The 19,281-nt window shown below is 38.9% G+C and overlaps 1 protein-coding gene and 1 pseudogene across 1 annotated transcript in view; both read right to left on the minus strand.

Moving 5' to 3' along the window:
• The window catches only part of Prkar2a (protein kinase cAMP-dependent type II regulatory subunit alpha), a 74,587-nt gene that overhangs the window by 51,393 nt on the left and 3,913 nt on the right, over window positions 1-19,281 (minus strand). The gene's annotated exons all lie outside the window — the stretch shown is intronic.
• LOC113179347 (transformer-2 protein homolog beta pseudogene) lies at window positions 15,094-18,087 on the minus strand (annotated as a pseudogene).

Consider the following 19,281-nt stretch of genomic DNA (forward strand, 5'->3'; position numbering starts at 1 on the left):
CAGAAAATAAAATATCTCCTTAAAAAAAGTTCTTTATAACTTCAACATACTTAAAGCGGTAATTTTACTTCTGTTCACATTCATGTTTCATCCAATTTTTATCATTCCATATAAGAAGTCTTCCAAATTTCCTGAAAGGTTATGATACCAAGTAGTGAAAATTTCCTCTTTAATCTTTTTTAAAGATAATCCTAGACTTGCTAAATCATAAAACACAAATTCTATTTTTAAAGCAATTTAATCAGTATTACACTACAATTGAAAATAAATTGAGCACTAAGTTATACTTCTAGATATGGGTAGGTTTTCTTCTGCTCATAGTCAGTATATTAATCAGAAAAATGGGGCTGGGGATGAGGCTCAAGCGGTAGCGCGCTCGCCTGGCATGCGTGCGGCCCGGGTTCGATCCTCAGCACCGCATACCAACAAAGATGTTGTGTCCGCCGAGAACTAAAAAAATAAATATTAAAAATTCTCTCTCTCTCTCTCTCTCTCTCTCTCTCTCTCTCTCTCCTCTCTCACTCTCTCTTTAAAAAAAAATTAATCAGAAAAATGTATCACATATCTTTATTTTTGGGGAAGAAAACCTTTCTCAGTTATTTTTTTCTACTTTTAACCCATCACATTATCTCTGGTGGTTATCTAAATTCCTATTGCCAAACTATATCATTTGCATAAGCCTTTTAATTTTTAATTTTTTTTTTTTTTTTTACTTTTGTGTTACTAGGGATCAAACTCAGGGCCTTGTACATGCTAGACAAATGCTCTACCACTCAGGTACATCCTGAGCCCTTTTATTTTTTATTTTGAGATAGAATGTCACTAAGGCTAAGTTACCCAGGCAAGCCTCAAATTTGTGATTCTTCTGCCTCAACCTCCTGGTGCCCAACTGATTATTTCTATTTTTAAAAAATTACACACACACACACACACACACACACACACCTGGGCATGATGGTACACATCTGTAATCCTGTAATCCCAGTAACTCAGGAGGCTGAGGCAGGAGGACTGCAAGTTAAAAGGGCAGCATTGGCAACTTAGAGAGACCCTGTCTCAAAAAAGGGCTGGGGATGTAGCACAGTGGTACAAAGACCCTGGGTTCAATTCCCAGTAGAAACAGACAAATATAAATGAATGAATGACCAAATGAATGAATGAAGGGAATAAATAAAATAAACTGGGAATATAAAGGAATGTCCTCAACATAATAATGGCCATTTATTAAAAACCCACTTGATAAAGTTGCCAAGACCATTCAATGGGGAAGACAGTCTCTAAAAATACAGTGCTAGGAAAACTCAATCTCCTCATGCAAAAAAAACTGAAGTTGACCCTTACTTCAGACAGTATTTTAAAAAATTAACTCAAGCCAGGCACACTGGAGTATGCCTGTAATCCCAGAGGCTCAGAAGACTGAGGCAGGAGCCTCAGCAACTTAGCAAGGCCCTATCTCTAAATAAAATATTTTAAAAGGGCTGGGGATGTGGCTCAGTGATTAAGTGCCCTCTGGGTAGCAAAAAAAAAAAAAAAAAAGAAAAAGAAATCATAAACTTGAAAACTAAAATTATAAAACTCTTAGAAAAAAAGATGAGAAAAATCCTGACGTCATATATAGGGAAAAAAAGAGATTCAATGAACTGCATCAAAATTTAAAATTTCTGTTCATCTAAGAACATAATCAACAGAACAAAAAGGCAAGCCATGGAATGGGAGAAAATTATTTGCAAATCAAATCAAATCTGAAATATGTAGACTAGAGGGGGGGAAAATACCCACAGCTCAACAATAAAAAATCAAATAGGGCTGGGGCTATAGCTCAGTGGAAGAGTGCTTGCCTTATACATGTGAGGCACTGGGTTCGATCCTCAGCACCTCATAAAAATGAATAAAGACATTGTGTCCATCTTCAAAAAAAATAAGGCTGAGTGAATTAAAAAAAAATCAAATAGTAGGGGAGGTAAAAATTATGTATTGGGGCTGGGGATGTGGCTCAAGCGGTAGTGCACTGGCCTGGCATGCGTGCGGCCCGGGTTCGATCCTCAGCACCACATACAAACAAAGATGTTGTGTCCGCCAAAAACTAAAAAATAAATATTAAAAAATTCTCTCTCTCTCTCTCTCTCTCTCTCTCCCCCCCCCCTCTCTATCTTTAAAAAAAATTATGTACTAAGGATTGAAACAGAAAATTATGATAATATGCATTTATGAATATATCAAAATGAACTACACTATTATTCATCATTATAATATACTAAAAATAAATTTTAAAAATTTAACTAAAAAAGAACACAAACCAATTAAAACAGTGGGCAAAGGACCTGAACCAATATTTCTCCAAAGAAAATAAACAGATGGCCAACAAACACAGAAGATGCTCAACTTCACTAGGGAAATACTCAAATTCTAACTACAATGAAATGCCACTTTACACCCATTATTGGGATAACTACTATCATAAAAGAAAAGCAGGGGTATGTGGGGGTGCTAACAAGTATTGGCAAGAATGTGTTGCTGAGACAGGAGGATTGCAAAATCAAAGCTAGCCTCAGCAACGCAGCAAGGCACTAAGCAACTTGGTAATACAAAATAGGGCTAGGGATGTGGCTCAGTGGTTGAGTGCCCATGTTCAATCCTTGGTAACTGCCCCACCTCATGTGGAAAAACTGAAACAAGTGCTGTTGGTGGGAATGTAAAAATGGTACAGGCACTATGGAAAACAGTAACTCAGGCCCTAAGCAACTCAGTGAGACCTTTGATAATACAACGTGTATATGTTAAGGAGTATCCATTAAAAAAGAACTGCAGATGTGGCTCAGTGGTTAAGTGCCCCTGAGTTCAATCCCCAGTACCAAAAAAAAAAAAAGGGGGTGGAGGTTGGGGGGATGTAGCTAAGTGGTACAGCACTTGCCTAAGCATGCACAAGGTCCTGGGTTCAACCCCCAGCAACAAAAACAAAACAACAACAATAAAATTCTGTTAATTAGAAAAAAGAATGTGCAACTTTAACCTTAGCCATACATGGTGGTGAGCACTTGGGAGGCTGAAACATGAGGACCTCTTGAGTCTAGGACTTCGAGACCAGCCTGCACAACATAGAAAGACCACAACTCAAAAAAAAAAAAAAAAAAAAAGTGAAAGCAAGATCTCCAAGAGATATTTGTATACCTATGTTAATAGCAACATCATTCACAATAGGCAAAAGGTAAAAACAACCAAAGTTTCCATCAATGGATGAATAGATAAGTAAAATGTAGCATATATACACAATGGAACATCAGTCAACTTTTAAAAAGCAAGGAAATTCTGATACATGCTACAATGGATGAACCTTGAGGACATTAAGTGAAATAAGCCAGCCACAAAAAGAAATACTGTTGTGATTCCACTTATATGAGGTACCTACAAAAGTCAAATTCATAAAGAAAGAAAATAGAATAGTTCTTACCTAAGCAACTTAGTGAGACCCTTGATAATACAACGTGTATATGTTAAGGAGTATAAATTAAAAAAGGACTGGGGATGTGGCTCAATGGTTAAGAGCCCCTGAGTTCAATCCCCAGGGGATTACCAGGGGATAGGGGAAGAGGGGAATGTCGAATTGTTTATGGGCATAGTGCTTCAGTTTTACAACATGAAAAGAATTCTGGAGATAGATGGTGATGATGGTTACACAACATTAATGCCAATCAATTGCATACTTAAAAATGATAAAGATGAGCTGCGCATAGTGATGCATGCCTGTGATCACAGCAACTCAGGAGGACAGGAGGATCACAAGTTCAAAGCCACCTCAACAACTTAGCAAAGCCCTAAGCAATTTAGTGAGACCTTATCTCAAGATAAAAAAAAAAAATTAAAAAGGACTGGGGGAGCTAGGGATATAGCTCAGTTGGTAGAGTGCCTGCCTTGCATGCACAAGGTCCTAGGTTCAATCTCCAGCAACACACACACACACACACACACACACACAACTGAGGATCTGGCTCAGTGTAAGTGCCTCCGGGTTCAAACCCTGGTACAAAAAAAAAAAAGGTAATATTTTAAATTTTATATTATATTTCACAATTAATTTTTTAAAATATATAAATTAAAACTTGATAATACAACGTGTACATGTTAAGGAGTACCCATAAAGAGAATGAAAGAGAAAGCAAATGTGGCAAAATATTAATGAGTGGTAATTTAGGAGTTCACTGTTCTTAATGGAGTTGAAGTTTTTCCAAAAAATATTTTAAAAATCTTTGTAAATATATATCCTCAAATCAAATATGATAAAATCTCATTTTTATTCTATTGTCAAATCATGTTTATAACAAATTCAAAGTTGAATGCATGAATTATTTAAGTATTTATAGTTGTAGATGGATACAATACTTTTATTTTATTCATTTATTTTTACCTAGGGTGCTGAGGATTTTTTTTTTCTTTTAATATTTATTTTTCAAGTATCGGCGGACACAACATCTCTGTTTGTATGTGGTGCTGAGGATCAAACCCAGGCCGCATGCATGGCAGGTGAGCGCACTACCACTTGAGCCACATCCCCAGCCTGGGTGCTGAGGATTGAACCCATTGCCTCACATGTGCTAGGCAAGCGCTCCACCACTGAGCTACAACCCCAGCCTACATGCATTCTTCTTTAAAGTAAATTAATTTGTTGAAATTTGCTTAATTTTATAATACACTGACTTAAAATTTTTAAATAGCAAACCTATTCATCACTATTAAGTTAAAAGGTTATAGTCACTATTTAAATTTATCATGCATAAGACAACAAACAATTGTTTTGAAAATTCCTAAAGCATTATGTGTTTCTGTGAAATTAGTTCAAAAGCATTGAAAGAAAAATGTTGACATTGTAATGGAAAATATAATTAAATATGAAAGACCTCAGGCATTAACTTGAATGAATGAGAGGATGAAAAGATAAACAAAAGGGGTAAAAAGAAAAATGCTGCCTGATAAATTTAAAAGGAAAGTGTGACAACCAAGGCTTAATGGGAGAATTGGAGAAAAGGGAAAGTAAGAACCCTCTACCAAGTACCAGGGAAGGCAGTAAACTCCTCCAGTATAGAATACCTGTCTCATTCCATTGATTCTCCATCTGAAGGCTCCCTGCTTTCCCACTGTAATGGTCAGCCATTAGACCACTGAAAAGAGGCTGGGAAATTTGAACACCCATAACAAGGCAGAATTGGGCAGAACCAGCTGGGAAAGTTCCCTATGAATGAATCAGCAGTGGATTACAGCACTTCTGTTACAATATGAAGAAATTGGAATCTCTGTACACTAGATTTTATAAAGATCACCATGGAGTCAGGCATGATGGCACACACTGAAATCCCAGCTACTTAGGAGACTGAGGCTGGAGGATCACAAATTCAAGGCTAGCCTGGGCAACTTAGTAAGACCCTATATCAAAAATAAAAAGGGCAGGCAAAATAAAAATAAAAAGGGATATGGCAAGTAGGCTTCACCTTACTTGGGAACTAACTGATGTCATTGGTCCATCCTTGACACTACTCATCTACTTCATTAACAATTTCACCTCCTCTTCTTCCCACTTCCTCTCCTGAATCAGTCTATCCTTTTTCCATTCTCTACTATCCTAGTTTTAAGTACATAATTTCTTGCTTAATTGACTTTAAGTAGCCTCCAAACCTTTTTCCACTGCCAATTTCTTCAACAACTATCTTCCCCACACGGTCATCAGTAATCTTAAAATTGAGGAGACAATTAGGGAACATCTATCAAAATTTTCAAGTATGAACTGCATTTAACAATAATTTAACAATATATTCCACACATATATAGACATATGTGCACACTACAAAAGTTGTTGTTATGGTTTGGATGTGAGATGTCCCCCAAAAACTCATGTGTGAGACAATACAAGAAGACCTCTTACTCTCCCTCTCCCTCTCCCCTCTCTTACTCTCCCCTTCTCTTCTCTCTCTCTTCCCCCTCTCCTTTCTCTCTCTCCCTCCGCCTCCTCTCCCACGACTGGCCGCTAAGGTCCTGGTAATAAAATCTCGGAGAGGTAAATGGTTGTTTTGGCCTGTTGAGTTTACGGAGCTTTTCCATTGTTCCTTTCATTGGTGCTGAAACCTGGGACAGGGATCCCTGTCGCTCAAGGCGGAACCCCGTTCCCAAACTCCGAGCCCAACCGTTCCTGTCGTAGTCCACTCCTCTGATCGCCTGCCTGACATCCACCACCGGCCTGCAGATTGTTGCAGGGCATGTTCATGGACTTCTCCCCGGAGGAAATCCATGCCTTCAGTGCATGGATATGGGGCCTCCTGGCCCTTCTTCTCCAACCAACTGACCTACCTCCCACCCTCTAAACAAAGCCCCTACTAAGCAGGAAGTAGCCAGATCGAGTATGACGCCCCCAAACCAAAACAAAGGGAGGAATGTTGGTAAAGATGGAGCCCAGAGTGCTTCTCTTCCTGGAGCTCAGGAGTATTGGTAAAGATGGCGTCCAAAGCGCTTCTCTTTCAGGAGCTCAGGTCCATGACACACTGAATGGCACGCGAACCATCACCTCCAATCCCTGTGAATGGCGTGAACTTTGAATGGCGCACCTCCAATCCCTGAAGTGGCTCGAACTCTCTGCCAATGAAGAAGTAACAACCCACTGGCCTTGCTCCTCCTCATCCTGTGTAGAGCCCATAAATATCAACACCCTGTTCCTGCTTGTTCCCTTACTCTCTCCCTCTCCCTCTCCCCTCTCTTACTCTCCCCTCTCTTCTCTCTCTTTCCCTCTCCTCTCTCTCTCTTCCCCCTCTCCTCTCTCTCTTCCCCCTCTCCTCTCTCTCTTCCCCCTCTCCTCTCTCTCTTCCCCCTTGCTCTTCTCTCTCTCTCTCTGTCTCTCTCTCAACCCCCTTCTCTTCTGCAACTGGCCGTTATGGTCCTGGTAATAAAATCTAGGACAGGTTAAAAAAAAAAAAAAGAGACAATACAAGAAGATATAGAGGATAGATGATTGGGTTATAAGAGCCTTAAGCCAATTAGTGGATTAATTAACTGAGTGGTAACTGAAGGCAGGTAAGGTGTGGCTGGAGGAGGTAGGCTTTGGGAGCATGCCTTTGGGGGAACATATTTTGTATCTGGCAAGTGAAGTCTCTCTTTCTGCTTCCTGTGAGCTTCTTCCCTTCGCCCACACTCTTCTACCATGATGTTCTGCCTCACCTTGAGCCTCAAGAAATGGAGCCAGCCTTCTATGGATTAAGACCTCTAAAACTATAAGCCTCTTAATAAACTTCTCTTCTAAAATTGTTTTTGTCAGATCTTTTAGTCACAGCAGCAAAAAAGCTGACTATAACATATCTATATGTGTGTTTATACATACCATAATCACTAAAACATATAATAGCAAAAAGAAGGGAAATGAAAATTGCCTAGAAAAATAAATTAAGGAAATACTGGCACTGATAGAGTATAAACCTCTACACATCCATTAAAATGGATGCAATAAAAGTATACAAACTGATATGGAAAACCCTTCAAGAAGTATTGTTATATAATTCTGGGCATGGTGGTGCACATCTAAAATCCCAGTGGCCTGGAAGGCTGAGACAGGATTGCAAGTTCAAAGCCAGCCTCAGCAACTTGGCGAGGCCCTATGCAACTTAGTGAGACCCTGTCTCAAAATAAAAAATAAAAAGGGCTGGGGATGTGGGTCAGTGGTTAAGCACTCCTGGGTTCAATCCCTGGTTAAAAAAAAAAAAAAAAAAAAAGTATTGTTATGTGAAAAAAGTTGCATATCAGTTAAAAAAACAAATGAAAAAGAATTTAAATTAAAAAGTTGTACAAGTACAGCATGATATAATACTAATTTTCTAAAGTTTGTTTTTAATAAACAGATTTAATATCCTCACAAATCCAAGTAGTGCTATACATATATAAAATAATTAAGGAATGATATAAATTATATAAATAATAGATAACATCGATGTTTTCAGAAAAGCAAGTCACAGAAGAAAAGTGATTGTGTGTATGCATGCATGCACATGCATTTGGAACTGAACACAGTACCTTATGCATGCCAAACACAAGAGTATTGATTTTAGGGCTGGGGATGTGGCTCAAGCGGAAATGCACTCGCTTGGCATGTGCAGGGAGCTGGGTTCCATCCTCAGCACCACATAAAAATTAAAAAAAAAATAAAGATGTTTTGTCCACCGAAAACTGAAAAAATAAATATTAAAAATTCTCTCTTCTCTTTCTCTCTCTTTAAAAAAAAGAGTATTGATTTTAAATAAGCAAGGAATATGAGGTGCATGCACAAAAGATTGCAAAAGATCACAAAATTTAGATCACTCTCAGAAACAAATACAAGCATATAAATGACTGCCAGGAAAAACAAAACATGAATGCTTTTTTTCACTCTTTCATTGATTTACAGCACGTGCCTGCCTGGCTTCCCCCTACCTTCCCAGGTTCATTCCTCTACCATCCTATACAGAGGAGCCCTCAAGATGCTGTGTCTATTAGTCAGAGGACTCTGTTCTTCTCCCTCCCTCCTTCTCTCCCCCCCTCAAGATCTAATTCACACTCACAATTTCTAACACTGACATATCTTTTTTTAAATTTATTTTTTAGTTGTAGATGGACACAATACCTTTATTTTATTCATTTTTATGTGGCGCTGAAGATAGAACCCAGTGTCTCACACATGCTGGGCAAGCACTTTACCACTGAGTCACACAGATCCACCAACTCAGAGCTTCATCCATGCTAAGCAACCACTTTCCCACTGAGTTATAGCCCAAGGCCCCATTTCAATTTCAAGTACAAGGAAAATGGGTAGGACAAGAAAAACAGTACAGTTAATTGTGCCTCAGTATCTGCAGGGGATTGATTGATCTCCCATGGAGGGAGAAATTATGGGAACATTTTGGAAATCCAAATGGACAAAATGTTTAAAATCAATTAAAATTGTCAAACTTAGTTCAAGGTTTAAATACTGTAGGGGGAGGGGCTTGCTGAGGGAATTGAAACCAGGGGCTCAATCTACTATACAGCTACGTTCCCAAAGCTTTTAATTTTTTTTGACACAACATCTCACTAAATTGCCAAAGCTGGTCTTGAACTTGTGATCCTCCTGACTCAGCCCCTCCCCAAGTTGCTGGGATTACAGGTGTGCACCACTGTGCCTAGCAAAATACATCTTTCTTTATTTTTTAGTTGCAAGAAAGAAAATTGAGCCTCACTATCCTCACAAATTCAATAAGAGTACCTACTCACTACAAAAGACCTGAAAGGTGGATTCAATGACCTTATGAATGAAGTGCTGAGACTGTAAAAATGTTAGAGATTTCAATTTGGAGGGGGAGGGGTGTTTATTTTTCAAAATCATACGTGGGGACAAGTGTAAGGAATACTGCATACATGGCATACGTTAAGGCCGTCTGAGTGGCAGACCCCGCCCCTTGTGCTAAGCAGCCTTGGGCGTGAGGCCATGTGTTGCAGTCCTGGCACTTGCTCCACTGCCCGATCCTAGATTCGCTGCAAGGATAGTTAGCAAGAAATCGTTATGGGTGGCTGCCTATAATCTTCCTAGCTACTGCCCGAGTATATATACATGGTAACTGCGCAATAAAATCAGACCAAAGTTTCAGCTTAGTCTCCAGAGGTCTTGATTAGCAACTCCACAGCCACACTCTCCTCTACCCTGTTCCATGGACCTCCCTCCTCACTGGACGAAAAAGAGCCAGGCAATACGCAATCATATATCTTTAAAAGATTGAAATCATCTTTTTTTTTTTTTTTTTTTTGGTACCCAGGGCCTCAATCCGCAGCCCTTACTAATTTTATTTTCAAACATGGTCTCCCTAAACTGTCCAGGATGGCCTGAAACATGATCCTTCTACCAGTTTTCCAATTTCCTGGGATTACAGGTAGGTACCACGAGCCTAACAGCTACATATTTTCGTTTTCTTTTATAAATTTTTAAAAATTTTTATTTATTTAGCCTTTTCAAACATCTTTTCTTGGTTATATATTTTTTTCCCCTTTTTGCAGTACTGGGCAAGTACTGCACTTGCTAGGCAATTGTTCTACCAGAGCTACCTCCCCAAGTCCTTTATTTTTTAAATTTTGGGACCAGGTCTTGTTATTGCCCAGGCTATTGCTTTAGCCTCCAAAGTAGCTGGGATCAGAAGCATGTGCCACTGTGCTTGGCTAGTTACAATTTTTTGAATCTCATCATGTGCAAATATCATGTCAACCATTTTAAAGATATTATCACATGTAATCCTCACAACAATCCTATTCCCATCTCATTTTGTTGCTGAGAAAACTGAGACTCAGAGAACTGTCCCCTAGGTCATATAGCTAGGAAGTGATCAAACTAGGATTTGATTGATCTAAATTTGACAACTGAGGAAAAGTAATGATGTGATTAAATAGAAAGTTCATTTTTATACTTTAAAAAATAAATTCCATCATTCCATTATTTAATTATGGATCCAAAGCAATATATTAGAATTCCCTCCAATTTTCTCCAATGGAGGGATCATTATATCATGTTGCCTGCTTGCATGTTGTTGCCCCACTAGATGATAAGCACCTGTAGGCAGAAACACTGTTACCTTCCCCTGTCTCAGTGCTGAGCAGAGTGAGCATCTGCTAAACTACAACAGAAAGGCAGAAGGGAGGGTGAAGGCCACTGCAGGGTTTTAGCATCTCCAGTGAGTTCACTACTCCACCCCTCTTCTTCTTTCTAGTTAGATACTTTAGGAGTGGTCTCTCACAGACTTGAAGTCCTTGTGGAGCTTCACTTCCAACCCTGTTCTCCACTTTTAACTTGGTCACAGGACAGGATGCATGATCCAAACTCGGCAGATTACAGTGTTCTCACTGCCCCAGCATGGTAATTTGTTCCAAAATGGGAACCTGACCCAATGCAAGCCACTTAGGGTTGTTCCCTAGAACATACCAAATGAACATAGAAGAATAACTCATTATCTAGTTTGGATCAAGAACTACCAAATGCACTAGAGAGTCAATGGAGGATCTTCTACAAGGCAGTATCATAGAAAGATAATTCCAATAAGAATATCACAATGAAAGACCAGTATTGGGCCTATTGTAATAGCCCTACAAAAATAGTGAAAAGAGAGCATATTAGGGCTGGGGTTGTGACTCAGTGATAGAGTGCTTGCCTAGCATGTGTGAGACACTGGGTTTGATCCCCTATACCACATAAAAATAAACAAATAAAATAAAGGTATTTTGTCCATCTACAACTTAAAAAAAAAAGCATATTAGGAAACACTTTGGAATTGCTTTGTGCCTTACTGAAAATACTGCCCTGAAAGGGAAAACCTATGCCCTTAAATCCCTTGTATAGAGATGACCACTGTGAATCGTTTATTCACACAATAAGTATTTGCGGAATATCTAGAAAGCATTAAGAGAAAAATGGTTAAAAGCATGGAGTATGAGCCATGATGTTTGAGTTTAAATCTCTACCTCACCTCACTTACTAGCAGACCTTTAACAAGTTAGTTAACTTCTGAGTCTCAATTTTTCTCATCTTTAAAAGCAGAATGATAATAATACCTATTTGATAAGGTTGCTGCTGGGCAGAAAAGGAACCACTGAACTAGTTAGTAAAAGACAAGCAGCAGTTCAGCAGGCAAAAAAGAGGGGGAGGATTAGTACAACCTCTATGTAAATCAATATGGAGATTCCTCAAAAGACCAAGAACAGAACCTGCCATATGACACAGTTATCTCATCATTGGTATTTATCCAAAAGAACTAAAATCAGCATACTATACTATACTATAGGAACATCAGTGTTTTGGTAGCACAATTCACAACAGCCAAGTTAAGGAACCTGCCTAGATGCCCCTCAAGAAATGAATGGATAAAGTAAACACGATATATATATATATATATATATATATATACACACACACACACACACACACACACACACACACAATAGTTTTATTTAGTAATAAAGAAGAATCCAATTATGGCATTTGCTGGCAAATGGATGGAACTGGTGAACATCAGGGAAAGTGAAATTAGCCAGACTCATAAAGTCAAGGGTCAAATGTTTTCTTTTATATGCAGTAGCAGAGTAAAATAATAAACAAAATTTAAAAAGTGGTGTGTGGATCTCACAAAAATAGAGTGAAGATCAGTAGAGAAAGGGAATTAAGGGGGGGGAGGAATAGGAAAAGGGAGGAACTGCAGAATAAAATTGACCAAATTATGCTATGTACATATGTGAATATACCACACTGAATTCCACCTTTATATATATCTATAAAGCATCAATTTTAATAAATAAATAGGACAACCAGTAGAGTAGAAGAAGGAGAACAGGGGAAGGGATGAAGGCTGGGAACGAAGAAGCACTAGAGACTAAAAAGGAGAAATTATATTCCATGCACGTATGGTTATATCAAAATGAACCCCAGTGTTATAATTATAATGCATTAATAAAAACATTTTTAAAAAAAAGACGACAGGGAGGACAGCATTCCAAGCAAAAAGAAAGGTATATGCAAAGGAAAAAAAACATGAAAAACATAGCTCAGTGATAGAGGCACCCCTGGGTTCAAGCCCAAGACCATTAAAAGTAAAAAGAATGAAAATACTGACTGGGGTATTGTTCAGTGGTAGAGCACTTGTTTAGCATGCCTGAGGCCATGGGTTCAATTCCCAGCACACACAAAACAAAACAAAAATTGTTAGCTGCTAGGCAGGCTGAATAAATGTTAGCTGCAGGGTGGGCTAAACACTCAATCCCCACCTGTCTGGTTCCTTACCCCTTGTTTGCCTCAAGGCTTTACACTCAGCCCCACTCAAGGCCGAACACTGGACCCCCACTCATCTGGTGCAAGGGAAACCCACATCTGGCCCCTGCCCGGTCTGCCTAAAGGCAGAAGATGACATCCTTAGCAACTACAGTATGATCCAATCACCATAGGCCTTGGCTTACAGACCCAGAGACCCCATTAGATTTTGGCCCCTCTCCCCCCTCGCTTTGCTCTCTCCCTCTCTCTCTCTCTCCTCTCTTTCCTTCCGTCTATCAGACACTGCCGCAATAAAGACCTCTTGGTGGCTACAATTGTTGTGGTCACTTTCCTTTCAAAAACAACAATGGAACAACTAAAACTGGGTGGCTATCATAGAGCTAGGATATAAACCCAGGTCTCCCTAATTCCTGTTTAAGTCAATCTCTAGTGAAATTAATTAATATAAATCAATCCTCTATTTAAAGCATTTTACTTGATCGAAAGTTCAAAAGCCAGCCTCAGCAATTTAGCAAGGTGCTAAGCAACTCAGTGAGACCCTGCCCCTCTTTCCCCTCCCCTGCCTCCCCTTTGCTCAAAGTTCCTCCATTCTTCCCATTCCCAGTCCTCCCCATTATGGATCAGCATCCACTTATCAGAGAGAACATTTGGCCTTTCGTTTTGGGGGATTGGCTTATTTTTCTTGGCATGATATTCTCCAACTCCATTCATTTACCTGCAAATTCCATAATTTTATTCTCTTTTAATGCTGATTAATATTCCATTGTATATATATACCACAGTTTCTTTATCCATTCATCTACTGGAGAGCATCTAGGTTGGCTCCACAGTTTAGCTTCTGTGAACTGAGCTGCTATGAACACTGATGTGATTGCATCACTATAGTGTGCTGATTTTTTAATATTTATTTTTTAGTTGTAGTTGGACACAATATCTTTATTTTATTTATTTTTATGTAGTGCTGAGGATCCAACCCAGGGCCTCACATGTGCTAAACGAGCACTCTACCACTGAGCCACAACCCCAGACCCCCCCTGTGTGACTATAAGTCCTGTGGGTAAAGACAAAGGAGGAGTGGGATAGCTAGGTCAAATGGTGGTTCCATTCCAAGTTTTCTAAGGAAACACCATTCGGTTTTCCAGAGTGGTTGCACCAAATTGCAGTGCCACCAGCAATGTATGAGTGCACCTTTTCCCCCACATACTCACCAAAACTTATTATTGCTTGTACTATTGATAATCACTATTCTGGCTGGAATGAGATAAAATCTTAGAGCAGTTTTGATCTGCATTTCTCTAATTACTAGAGAAGTTTTAAACATTTTTTTTCATGTATTTGTTGTTTGCCCAATCAATTTTCTTTATTTTTTTTTTTTTAGTTGTTGATAGACCTTTATTTTATTTATTTATATGTGGTGCTGAGAATCAAACCCAGTGCCCCACACATGCTAGGCAAGTGCTGTACCTCTGAGATACAACCCCAGACCCCAAATCAATTTTTAAAAATTATTTTTTAGTTGTAGTTGGACACAATACCTTTATTTTATTTGTTTATTTTTATGGGGTGCTGAGGATTGAACCCGGGGTATCACACGCGCTTAAGCGAGCTCTCTACCGCTGAGCCACAACCCCAGCCCCCCCAATCAATTTTTTTAATCAAACTGCTTGTTTTTGTTTTTTGTCATTTGGTAGAATTTTACAGAAGGCTTTCATCATCAGAATATCCTGGATTCAGTTGAAAAACCTTACAATCTTCCTGCCTCATCACCCCTAGTTGGTAGTATTACAGGAGTGCACTACTGTAACCAGGCTCAGTAGAAAAACCTTTAAAAAAAAAAAATTACTCTAGGTAACTGTAGGTTGACACAATATCTTTATTTTATTTTTTTGTGCCTCACCCATTCTAGGCAAGTGCTCTACCTCTGAGCCACAACCCTAGCCCTAGAGAAACCTTTTTTTTCTTTTTTTTAATATTTATTTTTTAGTTGGACACAATATATTCATTTATTTTTATGTGGTGCTGAGGGTCAAACCCAGGGCCTCGCATGTGCTAGGCAAGCGCCCTACAGCTAAGCTACAACCCCAGCCCCTAGAGAAACCTTTTCTAAAAACATTTAACTTTGAACAAAGTACCAGACTACGCAAACGCAAAATGAAAACAGCATTTTAACTCAACCAAAAGTAGTCATCATAAAAGGAGTAAGTCACCTAACTTCACTAGGCACTGTTTCCCTTTTAAACTGGATACAATAAAAAAATATTGTCCACAAATAATATTGCAGCTGTATGTAAGGTTTCAGAAAATCTTCAACTTCATGCTTTAACAGTAATGAAGTGAATGGCATCAAGTTTTAGAACATAAGGGGAAGGTGATCACTTTCTATAAATCTTACCCCGGTCTTGAGTAGCTAGATCTCCATCCACCTCCTCCTCTGTATGATCTGCTATAGTAGTCCCAATCATCATAGCCTCAATCGTATCCTCTGTCATAGTAAACCTAACAGTGTGAGCTGCCACAAATAAATCTTACCATGTAAATAAATGGCTAGTGTTGAGATATGTGGTCTTTTTGTTACAGAGAAATCAACTCTGATTCTATGTCCAACAAACTCTATTGAGTAAGCATGTTGTTTAGCTTCCCTGGCATCACCTACATTTTCAAAATAGACAAAGGCAAATCCTCTTGCCAGGTGTAGTGACACATGCCCATAATCCCAGAAGCTTGGAAGGCTGAGGAAGGAGGATTGCAAGTTTGAGGCCAGCCTCAGCAACTTAGCAAGGCCATAAGCAACTAAGACTCAAAATAAAAAATAAAAAGGGCTGGGGACATGACTCAGTGGTACAGCACTTTGGGTTAAATCCCCAATACCAAAAAAAAAAAAAAAAGGCAAATCCTTTTGAATGCCTAGACTGCTGGTCATATACTGTAGACACATCAACAAAGGTGCCATATTTAGAGAACACTTCTAGGTCTCTTTCTGTGCTATACAAGCTAAACCCAAACATTCCAAGATAACAGTTGGGGTCAGGATTTGTCCAACTGCCAACATGACCCCTCTGAGTAGATTGTAAGTTCAAGGCCTACCTCAGCAATTTAGTGAGACCCTATCTTGGAAAAAAAAGGGGGGGGGGTGCTGGGGTTGTGGCTTAGTTGTAAAATGTCTCCACAACCAAACAAACAAAGGTTTGCTGAGCTTCAATCAAAAGCTGCCAACCTGTTACTCCTTCATTATATAGGGTTCACAGCAGACACACAGGACATACACACAGTTTTCTGAGCTTTTCAGAACCAAAACACCCCGCACCATCTCCAAATAGGCTCTAAGTCTTCCTAATATTTTTTTAGGGAGGGGGATGTACCAGGAATGGAACCCAGGGGGCACTTAACCACTGAGTCACATCCCCAGACTCTTTATTTTGAGACAACGTCTCAGTTGCTTAACACCTAACTAAGTTGCTGAGACTGGTTTTGAAACTGCTATTCTTTTGCCTCATCCTCCCCAGTCACTGGAACTAAAGGTACATGCCACCCTCTCTCCCAGCTTAAATCTCCCCAATTTTTGACAATAGTACCAAGACAATTAAATGAGAAAAGAATAGTCTTTTCAAGCTGGGGTGTAGCTTAGTGGTAGAGTGCTTGCATAGCACATGTGAGGCACTGGGTTCAATCCTCAGCACCATATATAAATAAAATAAAGGTGTTGTGTCCATCTACAACTAAAAAAAAAAAAAAATTAAAAACAGAACACTGGATATCCCTATGCAAAATATGTTGTAACTCATATGTTACCAAAAATAACTCAAAGCCAGGCACAGTGGCACATACCTCTAATTTCAGCAGCTCAGGAGGCTGAGACAGAAGGATCCCAAGTTCAAACCCAACCTCAGCAACTTGGCAAGGCCCTAAGCAACTCAGTGAGACTCTGTCTCAAAATAAAAAGTAAAAAGAGCTAGAGATTTGGTTCAGTAGTTAAGTGCCCCTGAGTTCAATCCCTAGTACCAAAAAAAAAACCAAAACAAAACAAAACAAAAAACACTCAAAATGTGTCAAAGGACTAAATGTAAGATCCAAAAGCTACAGAATTCGTAGAAGAAAATACAGAGGATAATCTTCATGACCTTAGATTTGGCAATGATTTCTTATATATGACCCTTAAATCATAAACAAGAAAAAGATACATTGGACTTCATCAAAATTTAAACTTCTATGCTTCAAAAAACATCAGGCAGAGGCTGGGAGTTAAGTTTAGTGGTACCATGCATACAGCATGCATACAGCCCTGGGTTCAATCCCAAGCACATACACACAAACACATACAAACACAAAATAAAAAACTTCAAAAAAGTGAAAAAGAATTGAGGGCACAGGTCAGTGGTAAAATGCTTTGTCTAACATGCATGAGGTGCTGAGTTCAATTCCCAGCGTTGAAATAAAAATTAAAAGACAATCCACTGAATAGAATATTTATAAACCATGTATCTGATAGAAGATTGATATCTAAAATATACAAAAACCTTCTACAACTCCAAATAAAAATATTTTTAGTGGTCAAAGGACCTGAAGACAATTCTTCAAAGTGATATATAAAGGACCAACAAAGGGTTGGGGCTGTAGCTCAGTGGTAGAGCACCTGCCTTGCACATGTGAGGCACTGGATTCAATCCTCAACACCACATAAAAATAAATAAAGATATTGTGTCCATCTACAACTAAAAAAATTTTTTTTTAAAAAAGGACCAACAAATACCTAGAAAGATGCCCAACAACATTCAGTCATTAATTAGGATAATGCAAATTAAAACCATAATTAGGTACTAAGTTGGCTAAAATAAAAAATGCACATGGGTGCTAATAAGGATGTGGAGGAATTAAAACCCTCAATAATAATAGTTATAATATAAAAAGGTGTAGCCACTTAAGAAAAGAGTCTACTGGGGGCTCAGGTTGTAGCTCAGTAGTACAATGCTTGCCTAGCATCTGTGAAGACATGGGTTTGATTCTCAGCACTGCATATAGATAAAGAAAGTAAAAAAGAAAAGAAAGGTTCACTGAAAACTAAAAAATGTTAAAAAAAAAAAGTCTACCAATTCCTTAAAAGTTTAAATATAGGATTATAATATGACCCTGTAATTTTGTTTGTTTGTTTGTTTGTGTGTGTGTGTGTTGCTGGGGATTTAACTCAGGGCCTTATACATGCAAGGCAAACACTCTACCAACTGAGCTATACCCCCATCCTATGGCCCTGTAGTTCTACTTCTAGGTGTATACTTCAAAAATTGAAAATTTGCACCCACTACAACAGGCATTGTGTCACATATCTGTAATCCTAGGAACTCTGGAGGCTGAGGCAGGAGGCAGAATAGCCAAGTTTGAGGCCAGCCTCAACAACTTAGCAAGACCCTGTCTCAAAATGAAAAATAATGGGGCTGGGATTGTGGCTCAATGGTAGAGCACTCGCCTAGCACATGCGAGGCCCTAGGTTCGATTCTCAAAACCACATTTTAAAAACAAATAATAATAAAAAGGGCAAATGATATAGGTCAGTGGTAAAGTGCCCCTGAGTTCAATCTCTATACATTCACCACAAACTTGTACACATGAATGTTCACAGTAGTATGATTTAATAGTTACAAAGTGAAAACCATATAGTTCAACATTAGGGATGATCACTTGAGTCTAAAACCAGCCTGGGCAACACAGCAAGAACTTATCTCAAAAAAATTTTAAAAATGAGGAAGTGAGGGGCTGGGGTTGTGGCTCAGTGGTAGAACCACTTCCTAGCATGTATGAGGCACTGGGTTTGAACCCCAGCACCGCATATAAATAAATGAATAAAATAAGTCCATCAACAACAATAATTTTTTTTTTTTTAATGAGGAAGTGATACATGCTACAACATGGATGAATTCTGAAAACATGAAGCTAAGAGCCGGGCATGTAGCTCAGTGATAGAGATTTGTCTAGCACTCATGAGGCCCTAAGCCCATTACCCAACACTTTCAGAGGAAAAAAAAAATTATGCTAAGTGACAGGTGTGAATCATACGATTAATTTATATGAAATGGGCCGGGGTTGTGGCTCAGAGGTAGAGCGCTCACCTTGCATTCATGAGGCACTGGGTTCGATCCTCAGCACCACATATTGTGTCACACCTATAGCACAACGTATTGTGTCCACCTACAACTAAAATATAATTTTAAAAAATTTATATAAAATGTTCAGGATAGGCAAATCTATAGAAAGATTACAAGTTGCCTAGAGATGAGAGCAATGAATAAGTGTTGGTGGGTAATAGCAAAAGTTATAGGGCTTCTTGGGCTGGGGATGTGGCTCAAGTGGTATGCGTGCGGCCCGGGTTCGATCCTCGACATACAAACAAAGATGTTATGTCTGCAGAAAACTAAAAGATAAATATTAAAATTCCCCCTCTCTCTCTCAAAAAAAAAAAAAAAAGTTTATGGGGCTTCATTTTTGTGTGTTGTCGTAGGAATCAAACGCAG

The sequence above is a fragment of the Urocitellus parryii genome, chromosome 2 (assembly GCF_045843805.1).
Source record: "Urocitellus parryii isolate mUroPar1 chromosome 2, mUroPar1.hap1, whole genome shotgun sequence".
Classification (NCBI taxonomy): domain Eukaryota; kingdom Metazoa; phylum Chordata; class Mammalia; order Rodentia; family Sciuridae; genus Urocitellus; species Urocitellus parryii.